At 36.8% G+C, this 11,651-nt stretch overlaps 1 long non-coding RNA gene across 1 annotated transcript; it reads left to right on the top strand.

The window, feature by feature from the left end:
* Positions 1–882: 882 nt before the first annotated feature.
* Positions 883–8,269, top strand: LOC119570740. The gene is made up of 3 exons (XR_005228461.1): positions 883–947; positions 3,556–3,657; positions 8,245–8,269. It is a non-coding gene; the product is annotated as an uncharacterized LOC119570740 (long non-coding RNA).
* Positions 8,270–11,651: the final 3,382 nt, after the last annotated feature.

Here is an 11,651-nt window from a genome sequence, read left to right as displayed (position 1 = left end):
TCTCTCTCTCTCTCTCTCTCTCTCTCTCTCTTTTTCTCCCTCTCTCTTTCTCTTTGTCTCTCTCTCTCTCTCTCTCTCTCTCTCTCTCTCTCTCTCTCCTCTCTCTCTCTCTCTATATATATATATATATATATATATATATATATATATATATATTATATATATATATCTTTCTCTCTCTTTCTATCTATCCCTCCCCACACTCATTAATCCCTCCCCACACCCACCTCATAATTTCACATAAATCCCATCTCATGAATCCCTCCCTACACTCATGAATCCCTCCCCACACATAAATCCCCATACTCATAAATCCCACCTCATTAATCCCTCATGAATCCCACCCCATTACTCCCTCCCCACACTCATAAATCCCTCATTGATCCCTCCCCACACACATAAATCCCCATACTCATGAATCCCTCATTAATCCCTCCCCACACTCATTAATCCCCATACTCATAAATCCCACCTCATTAATCCCTCATGAATCCCTCCCCATACTCATTAATCCCTCATGAATCCCACCTCATTAATCCCTCATTACTCCCTCCCCACACTCATAAATCCCTCATTGATCCCTCCCCACACTCATAAATCCCTCATGAATCCCTCCCCACACACATAAATCCCCATACTCATGAACCCTTAACCCATACTCATGAATCCCACCTCATTACTCCCTCCCCACCTCATAAATCCCCTGGTCTTGCAGTGGTGGGCGGCAGCACGTCGAGCAGCGTGTACAGCGAGGGACCCCACTCCCTCCACCGCCCAGGGGGGGGAGGGGGAGGAGGAGGAGGGGGCTACTCCCTCACGCCGTTCCCTCCCCCCTCCTCCTCCTCCGTTGGGGGTCTGGGCGGCCTCGGAGGAGGGGTCGGGGGGGGTGGGGTCCCGCCCTCCACCTCGTCGCCTGCGGAGAACCCCTACAGCCCCAATCCTACGAGGTGAGGTTCTATGGGGTCCCGGGGGGGGGGGTTGGGGGTCTTTGGGGTCTTGGGGTTTTGGAGTCTTGGGGTCTTGGGGTTTTTGTTGGGGTCTTGGGGTCCAGGGGTCTTGGTCTTGGGGTCCAGGGGTTTTGGTCTTGGGGTCTTGGGGTCCAGGGGGGGTTTTGGTCTTGGGGTCCAGGGGTCTTGGTCTTGGGGTCTTGGGGTCCAGGGGGGTTTTGGTCTTGGGGTCTTGGTCTTGGGGTCCAGGGGTTTTGTTTTTCCCGAGGTGAGGTCTTGGGGTCCTGTGAGGTTGGTGTGGGGGTCTTGCGTTGTGAGGTTGTGAGGATTTTATGAGGTTGTGAGTGAGGTCTTGTCATTATTTTTCTGTGAGGTTGTATGGGTCTCGTGTTGGCTCTGTTGGTGTTTCGGGGTTTGAGGATTTTAGGTGAGGATTTTATGAGGTTGTGAGTGAGGTCTTGTCATTTTTCTGTGAGGTTCTATGGGGTCCAGGGGGTTTTGTTGTATTTTTCCTGTGAGGTTATGGGGGGTTCTCGTTTTTGTTGGTTCTGTTGGCATTGCGAGGTTGTGAGGCCTTGTTATTTATCTGTGAGGTTGTATGGGGGGTCTCGTGTGTGAGGATTTTATGAGGTTGTGAGGCCTTGTTATTTTTCTGTGAGGTTGTATGGGGGGTCTCGTGTGTGAGGATTTTATGAGGTTGTGAGGTCTTGTTATTTTTCTGTGAGGTTGTATGGGGGGTCTCGTGTTGTGAGTGAGGTTCCGATAGGTTTTGAGGCTGGGAAAGTGTGAGGAAAATGAGGTTATGGACTCGTTTTTGTGAGGGTGAGAGGTTAGTGGAGTTATGAGGGTGAGGTCTCATAACCTCATAACCTTGTGAGGTTGTGAGTGGGGTTATGAGGGTGAGAAGTTTATATTATGAGGTAAGTTTAGATAAAGTTACGAGGGCGAGACATTTTTTCACGCAGGCTCTGTTAGGGTAATCTGTTAAAATCTCATTAATTAATTAAATTAAATTTAATTTAATTTTAATTAATAATTAATTAATTTAATTAATTAACTAAAATCTGTTTTTTTTAAATGAGGTTTTAATGAGGTTTATCGATTTTCTTGTGAGGTTTATTAATCTAATTTTAATTAAATTTAATTTTAATTAATTAATTAATATAAATTTAAAACCTCATTAAAAAAAAAAAAAAACAGATACATGATCAATGTATTTCTGACGAGGTTTTATGAGGTTATGAGGCACAACTAGTAAAGATTGTGAGGTTGTGAGGGAATCACAATTGTGAGTCGAGGTGCAGTGTTTTATGAGGTTATGAGGTACAACTAGTTAGGATTGTGAGGTTGATGCCGCGTTTTGTGAGGTTATGAGGATAACCAGTTAGGATTGTGGATAGGTACAACTAGTAAAGATTGTGAGGTTGTGAGGGAATCACAATTGTGAGTCGAGGTGCAGTGTTTTATGAGGTTATAAGGTACAACTAGTTAGGATTGTGAGGTTGATGCCACGTTTTATGAGGTTATGAGGTACTAGTAAAGATTGTGAGGTTGAACTGTGGCAGTTTATGAGGTTGAGGGAATCACACTTGCAGTTGTGAGGTTATGAGGAAAACTAGTAAAGATTGTGAGGTTGTGAGGTCTGTTTTATGAGGTTTAGACGAGGTAGTTTATGAGGTTTAGAATTTTGCTTTATAAATTTTTTTTTTTTTATGAGGTTTTAATGAGGTTTATCGACTTTCTTGTGAGGTTTTGACTAGATTTTTTTTTTCTCTCTCTCTCTTTTTTTGATATTAATTTATCATTATTATTAAGTTATTGTTATTGTTATTATTAAGTTATTGTTATTGTTATTGTTATTTGTAATCCTTTTGTTATTGTTGTTGTTATTGCATGCGCTTTTTTCTTGTTTTTTTAGTTGCATTTTTTTCCTTTTTTTTCTCCCTCTCCTTCTCCTCCTCCTCCATTTCCCTTTCTTCCCTCTCTTCCTCCTTCTCTGATATTCATTATTCTCTTCTTCCATCTCTGCTTCTTCATCTTCTTCTCCTTCTTCTTCTTCTTCTTCTCCTTCATCTTCTTCTCCTTCTTCTCCTTCATCTTCTTCTCCTTCTTCTTCTTCTCCTTCTTCTCCTTCTCCTTCTTCTCCTTCTTCTTCATCATCTTCTTCTTTTTCTTCTTCCTCCTTCCATCCTTCTCTTTGTTCTTCTCCTTTCACCCATGTTCTTCTCCACCTCCTCCTCTTCCTCCTCTCCTTTCCTCCTCCTCCTCCTGTCTCTTTTTCTCCCTCTTCTTTCTCTTTCTCCTCCTCTTCCTTCCTCATTCCCTCCTCCTCCTCATTCTCATCCTCCTCCTCTTCCTCTCTCTCTCTCTCCTCCTCCTCATTCTCCTCCTCCTCCTCTTCCTCTCTCTCTCCTCCTCCTCCTCCTCCTCATTCTCATCCTCCTCCTCCTCCTCCTCCTCCTCCTCCTCCTCCTCATTCTCATCCTCCTCCTCTTCCTCTCTCTCTCCTCCTCCTCCTCCTCCTCCTCCTCCTCCTCCTCCTCCTCCTCCTCCTCCTCCTCCTCCTCCTCATCCTCCTCCTCATTCTCATCCTCCTCCTCATTTCCAGTCTGGCTGCCATGCTTGGGGGTCCCTCCATAGGGGGTCCTGCCCTCCCTCCCCCTCCCCCACTCCTTGGTTCTTCCCTGGGGAGTAACGGCAGTCAGTACAGGTAAAAAAATTTTATTGTAATAAACGCGGTTTGTATAGGTATGATTATTGTAATGAGAGCGGTCTATACAGGTAAATTTTTTTATTGTAATAAACGTGGTTTGTACAGGTATAGTTATTGTAATTAATTATTGTAATAAATGCGGTCTGTAATTAATTTTGTGATAAGTACCGTCTGTTCAGATATGCCGTCAGTACAGGTAAATTTTTTTATTGTAATAAACGCGGTTTGTATAGGTATGATTATTGTAATGAGTGCGGTCTATACAGGTAAAGGGTCTATTCAGGTAATTAATTATTGTAATAAATGCGGTCTGTAATTAATATTGTGATAAGTGCCGTCTGTTCAGGTGTGCCGTCAGTGCTAGTAATTAACTATTGTAATAAACGTGGTCTGTTCAGGTGTGGTTATTGTAATGAGAGCGGTCTATACAGGTAAATTTTTTATTGTAATAAACGCGGTTTGTTCAGGTATGATTATTGTAATAAATGCAGTTTTTTCAGGTAATTAACTATTGTAATAAACGCGGTTTGTACAGGTATGGTTTTTGTAATGAGTGCGGTCTGTACGAGTAAGTCAGTAAGTCTCTCATTATTGTGTTACGTGCGGTCTTTTCAGGTAATTAATTATTGTAATAAACGCGGTCTGTTCAGGTATGATTATTGTAATGAGCGCCGTCTGATCAGGTATGAATATCGTGACAAATGCGGTCTATTCAGGTAATTAATTATTGTAATAAATGCGGTCTGTAATTAATATTGTGATAAGTGCCGTCTGTTCAGGTGTGCCGTCAGTGCTAGTAATTAACTATTGTAATAAACGTGGTCTGTTCAGGTATGATTATTGTGTTACGTGCGGTCTTTTCAGGTAATTAATTATTGTAATAAACGCGGTCTGTTCGGGTATGATTATTGTAATGAGCGCCGTCTGATCAGGTATGAATATCGTGACAAATGCGGTCTATTCAGGTAATTAATTATTGTAATAAATGCGGTCTGTAATTAATATTGTGATAAGTGCCGACTGTTCAGGTGTGCCGTCAGTGCTAGTAATTAACTATTGTAATAAACGCGGTCTGTTCAGGTATGATTATTGTAATGAGAGCGGTCCTATACAGGTAATTAACTATTGTAATAAACGCGGTCTGTTCAGGTATGATTATTGTAATAAATGCGTTTTTTTCAGGTAATTAGCTATTGTAATAAACGCGGTTTGTACAGGTATGGTTTTTGTAATGAGAGCGGTCTGTACGAGTAAGTCAGTAAGTCTCTCATTATTGTGTTACGTGCGGTCTTTTCAGGTAATTAATTATTGTAATAAACGCGGTCTGTTCAGGTATGATTATTGAACCGGAATATCGTGACAAATGCGGTCTATTCAGGTAATTAATTATTGTAATAAATGCGGTCTGTAATTAATATTGTGATAAGTGCCGTCTGTTCAGGTGTGCCGTCAGTGCTAGTAATTAACTATTGTAATAAACGCGATCTGTTCAGGTATGATTATTTTAATGAGAGCGGTCTGTACAGATAATTAATTATTATGATAAGTGCCGTCTGTTCAGGTAATCTATTATTGTAATGAGTGCCGTAGTTAATTAGTAAGTAACTGATTATTGTGATAAGTGCCGTCTGTACAATTAAGTAACTCATTATCGTAATAAGCACAGTCTGTACAAGTAATTAATTAAGTCAGTAATAGATTAAGTCAGTAAGTCGGTGATTAATTAAGTCGGTAATTAACTAAGTCAGTAATTAATTCATTAATTAAATAAGTCGGTAATTAACTAAGTCAGTAATTAATTCATTAATTAAATAAGTCGGTAATTAACTAAGTCAGTAATTAATTCATTAATTAAATAAGTCGGTAATTAACTAAGTCAGTAATTAATTCATTAATTAAATAAGTCGGTAATTAACTAAGGTTTAGGATTTTGTTTATTCCTTTGTTAAAGTTTTGTTGTTTTGACGTTTTTTTGGTATGTATAGTTTTTTTTTTTTTTTTTTTTTTATATATATATATATTATTTATTTATTTATTTTTAATTTTTTTGGGTTTGTATTAGAAGACGTAAAGGGGAATTTTTTTTTTTTTTTTTTTAATAATTTTTTTGGTGTTTAATCATTTAAAAAAGGGTTGTTTTTGTGGTTGATTCGAAGACGTAAAGCGAATTAAGGTCTTGCGTTTAATCAATTTTCTTGTTATTCGATCATTTAAAAAGGGTTATTGTTGATTAAAAAACGTAAAGAGGATTTTGGTTTTGCGTTTAATCAATTTTCTCTGTTTTTGATTGTTTAAAAAAGGGTTGTTTTTGTGGTTTATTCAAAGACGTAAAGGGAATTAAGGTCTTGCGTTTAATCAATTTTCTTGTTATTTGACCATTTAAAAAGCGTTCTTATTATTGTGGTTGATTCAAAGACGTAAAGGGGATTTTCGTTTTTCTTGTTATTTGATCTTCCAGAGAATTAAAGAGAATTAAGGTCTTGCGTTTAATCAATTTTCTTGTTTTTTGATTGATTAAAAATTCGATTCGAAGACGTAAAGCGAATTAAGGTCTTGCGTTTAATCAATTTTCTCTGTTTTTGATTGATTAAAAAGGGTTGTTATTGTGGTTTATTCAAGAACGTAAAGTGTATTTTATGTTATTTTACAATTTTGTCGTTATTTGATTATTTAAAAAGTTATTGTGGTTGATTCGAAGACGTAAAGCGAATTAAGGTCTTGCGTTTATTCAATTTTCTTGTTATTTTATCATTTAAAAAGGGTTATTGTTGATTAAAAAACGTAAAGAGGATTTTGGTTTTGCGTTTAATCAATTTTCTCGGTTTTTGATTGATTAAAAAAAGGTTATTATGGTTTATTCAAGAACGTAAAGTGTATTTTGTCGTTATGTGATTATTTAAAAAGGGTTGTGGTTGATTCGAAGACGTAAAGCGAATTAAGGTCTTGCGTTTAATTAATTTTCTTGTTAGTTGATTGATTAAAAAACATTATTATTATTATTGTGGTTGATTCAAAAACGTAAAGAGGATTTTGGTTTTGCGTTTAATCAATTTTCTCGGTTTTTGATTGATTAAAAAGGGTTGTTATGGTTTATTCAAAGACGTAAAGCGAATTAAGGTCTTGCGTTTAATCAATTTTCTTGTTATTCGACCATTTAAAAAACATTATTATTATTGTGGTTGATTCAAAGACGTAAAGGGGATTTTCGTTTTCCTTTTACACGTGTTTTCTCGTTTTTTAAAAATTATTTTCCTTACGTTTGCAATTGTAGTTTTGGTTGCAATGTCTTTGGTTAATGGTGCATGTTAATTATCATTATTATTATCATTATTATTATTATATATATTATTATTATTATCATTATTATTATTATTATTATTATTATTATTATTATTTATATTATTATTCTTGTTATTATTATTATTATTATTAATTTTTTTTTTTTTTTTTTTGGGGGGGGGGATTGAGTTAATATATTTTTTCTCTTTTTTTTTAATGTCATTAAGTTTTTCTTTCGTAATTTGCCATTTTATTTTATCTTCGTATTCGTTACTTTTCTCTATTTTATATTTTTGATAATGATTTGAAAATGGAATTAATAGATATCTATTTAATCCATTTTCATTAAAAATCAATAGATATTAATTACATAGGTCTATTAAATCGATTATTTAATCTATTTAAACAATTATTTTCATTTATTTATTTATTTATTTTTGTATATATTTCATATATTTTTATTTTCATATATTTTTTTTTTTTTTTCCAATTTTTTTTTTTTTCGTATATGATTGTTTTTCAGAAATTGATTGGGTATTAATAGGTTAATTAATTATATATATTATTATAATGGACTAATGATTATGTTTAATTGCGGATTTTATTAATTATATATGCAAATTTTTGATGTATGAGAATCTAATTATCATGTATTTTAATTATATGCATCAAGGTATTTTTTTCCCTTTGTTTTATCTAATTCATAATTTTCTTGTCTTTCTTGTAATTTTGTTTCTTATTCTGCTGATTATTGGGTTTTCTCTTGTTTATTTATTTATTTTCTTCTTCTTCACTTGCTTCGTTCCTTGTGATTTGCTTCACTTCCCTAATTTTTTTGTTTATTCCTTCTTTCTCTCTTATGCTCTTTCTGTTTTTTTTTTGTTTTTTTCTCGCTCTCTCTTTCCTTCTCTTTCTCTCCCTCTCTGTCTCTCTTTCTCTTTCCTTTTCTCTCTTTCTTATTCTGTCTCTTTCTTATTCTCTCTCCCTCTGTCTCTCTCCCCTCTGTCTCTCTCCCTCCCTTTTCTCTCTCTCTCTCTCTCCCTCTCCTCTCTCTCTTTCTCTCTCTCTCTCTCTCTCCTCTCTCTCTCTCTTTCCTTCTCTCTCTTTCTCTTCTTCTCTTTCTTCTCATCTTCCTTCTCTTCTCTCTCCTCTCCTCCCTTTCTCCCTTTCTCCTCCCTCTTCCTCCCTTTCTCTCCCTCCTCCCTCCCCCTCCCTTTCTCTCCCTCCTTCCCTCCCTCTCCCTCCCTTTCTCTCTCTCTCTCTCTCTCCCGCCCAACTCACCCCATTTCTCTCTCTCTCTTGCAGCTCGACCTTACCCGACGGAGGAGGCCGCTCGACCCTCGGGAAGCGTTTCGGGGAATCCCCTGAGGTCCTTCACGTCCCCGCCCCCCCCCGCAGTCGCACCCACCACCCCCCAGTCCCAAGCACATGGGTCAAGGAGCGAGCGTTGTTTTTTTTGCGTTGTTGTGGGTTTTGAGAGAGGGAGGGAGGGAGAGCGAAAAGATAGAGAGAGAGAGAGAGAGAAAAAAAAGAGAGAGAGGAGAGAGAAAAGAGAGAGGAGAGAGAAGAGAGAGAGGAGAGAGAGAGAAAATAGAGAGAGAGAGAGAGAGAGAGAGAGAGAGAGAGAGAGAGAGAGAGAGAAAAAGAGAGAGAGGAGAAGAGAGAAAGATAGAGAGAGAGAGAGAGAGAAAGATGAGAAGAGAAAAAGAGAGAGAGAGGAGAAAGAGGGGGAGAGAGATAGAGAAGAGAGAGAGAAGAGAGAGAAGAAGAGAAAGAGAGAGAAGAGAGAGAGAAAGAGAGATAGAGAGGGGAAAAGAAATGAGAGAGAGAAGAGAGAGAGAGAGAGAGATAGGGAGTTTGCAAGGTTGTGTGTGGGTTCGAGGTGTGAGGATGTGCGGGGTGTGTATGTGGCAGGAATGTGCGTTTGTGGGGTGTGTATGTGGCAGGAATGTGCGTTTGTGGGGTGTGTATGTGGCAGGAATGTGCGTTTGTGGTGTGTGTATGTGCCAGGAATGTGCGTTTGTGACATGTGTATGTGGCAGGGGTGTGCCTCTTTTGTGTGTATGTATTAAGGATGTGCGTTTGTGAGGTATGTATGTAGTTAGGATGTGCGTTTGTGGTGTGTGTATGTAACAGGAATGTGCGTATGTGGTGTGTGTAGTTAGGATGTGCGTATGTGGTGTGCGTATGTGGCAAGGACGTTATTCACAAGCCTTTGAATTTTGAATTTTCGTCGAATTACGAATCTTTAACACGAACGAGGATGATATTACGAATGTTTAACATAATATAATAATAATAGGATATTATTAATACTCTCGCCCTCGTGTATACTTAGTAAATATATATATGTTATTTTGTCATCAATATTTCATTAGAATATATTATATATATATATATATATATATATATATATATATATATATATATATATATATATATATATATATATATGTTATTTCGTCATCAATATTTCACCAGAATTTATATATATCTGTTATTTTGTCATCAATATTTAACTAGAAATTATATATACATGTTAGTTTGTTAATTTCATTAGAATTTAGAAATTAGAAATTGATTAGACTTACGAATAGTCATTTATATATCGGAAATTGCTTTAGTGATATACGCTCTTTATTTCACTAGAATTTAGAACTTAGAATTTGACTGGAATTTACAAGTTTAACCTTCAATAATAATACGTTCTATTTCACTAGAATTTAGAACTTAGAACTAGATTAGAATTAGTAATAATTATTATTATAATAATGATAATAATACGTTCTATTGCACTAGAATTTAGAACTTAGAACTTGATTAAAATTTACAAATCCAACCTTTGATGATAATTATTATTATAATTATAATAATAATGATGATAATAATATTAATAATAATAATAATAATAATAATAATAATACGTTCTATTTCACTAGAATTTAGAACTTAGAATTTGACTGGAATTTAGAAGTTTAACCTTCAATAATAATACGTTCTATTTCACTAGAATTTAGAACTTAGAACTTGATTAAAATTTACAAATCTGACCATTAATATTCATAATAATATTAATAATAATAATAATAATAATAATAATACATTCTATTTCACAAGAATTTAATAATTAATTAATTGATAATAATACTCTTTCTCCCCCCCTACCCCTCTTCTCCCCTTCCCTCCACCTCCTCCCTCTCCCCTCCAGCTTAATTAATTATATATATTTATTAGAATTATATATATTTATAATTATATATATTTATATTATAATTGTAATTAATCTAAGTAGGTACTTAATCTAATCTAATTCTACAGTACCATTAATTAAAAATAATTATAAATATAATTAATTTATCTAATGAGTTAATTACCCTCTACAGTGGGCATGCGACCATTAATTAATTATAATTATCTAATCTAATTAATTCTCCTCCCCAGTGGGCATGCGACCATTAATTATAATTAATTAATCTAATTAATTATCTTTTTTGGGCATGTGACCATTAATTAAATATAATTATAAATGTAATTATAATTAACCTATTTAATTAATCTAATCTTCCCCAGTGGGCATGCGGCCATTAATTATCTAATCTGATTAATTATCTAATCTAATTAATTATCTAATTATCTAATCTAATGAATTCTCTCCCCCAGTGGGCATGCGGCCATTAATTATCTAATCTGATTAATTATCTAATCTAATTAATTATCTAATTATCTAATCTAATTAATTCTCCTCCCCAGTGGGCATGCGGGCGCCGGGCGTGACGTCGCCCTTCAAGAAGCCCCCCCTCGCCCCCCCTCCCTCGGGCGGCGGGGGGGCGGCGGGCGCCAGGTGGGGCCCCGGGGGTGGGGGGGGGGGGAGCCATCCGCGTCGACGCTCTGCCCGAGCATGAGGTGAGGACCAGGGCTAATCTATTTAATCTATTTAATTAATTATGAATATAATTAGATGTGAGGGGAGGATGAGGGGAATTAATTATGAATATAATTAGATGTGAGGGGAATTAATTATGAATATAATTAGATGTGAGGATGAGGGGAATTAATTATGAATATAATTAGATGTGAGGATGAGGGGAATTAATTATGAATATAATTAGATGTGAGGATGAGGGGAATTAATTATAGATATAAAAAATCCCAATTCCACCCCCCCCCCCCATTTTGCCATATTCCCGATTCCAACCCCCATATTCCCGATTCCAATTTGCCATATTCCCGATTCCAACCTCCCATTCCCGATTCCAATTTGCCATATTCCCGATTCCAACCCCCCCACCCCCCCATTTTGCCATATTCCCGATTCCAACCCCTATTCCCGATTCCAATTTGCCATATTCCCGATTCCCCTATTTCTGCCATTCCCGATTCCAACCCCCCCCTTCCCGTCATTCCCAATTCAACCCCCCCCATTACCGATTCCAAACCCATTTTGCCATATTCCCGATTCCAACCCCCCATTTTGCCATATTCCCGATTCCAACCCCCCCATTTTGCCATATTCCCGATTCCAACCCCCCCATTTTGCCATATTCCTGATTATAACCCCTATTCCCGTCATTCCAGGAAGCCAGCGAGGCCCTCCTCCACGGCTACTCGACGGAAGAACTATCGCAGGAGATGGCCAACCTCGAGGGCCTCATGAAGGACCTCTCGGCCATCACGGCCAACCAGTTTAATTGCTAAGGACGAGGAAGTGGAGG

This window comes from Penaeus monodon, unplaced genomic scaffold (assembly GCF_015228065.2).
Source record: "Penaeus monodon isolate SGIC_2016 unplaced genomic scaffold, NSTDA_Pmon_1 PmonScaffold_370, whole genome shotgun sequence".
In the NCBI taxonomy this organism is placed as follows: domain Eukaryota; kingdom Metazoa; phylum Arthropoda; class Malacostraca; order Decapoda; family Penaeidae; genus Penaeus; species Penaeus monodon.
This window is presented reverse-complemented; position numbering and strand designations above follow the sequence as displayed.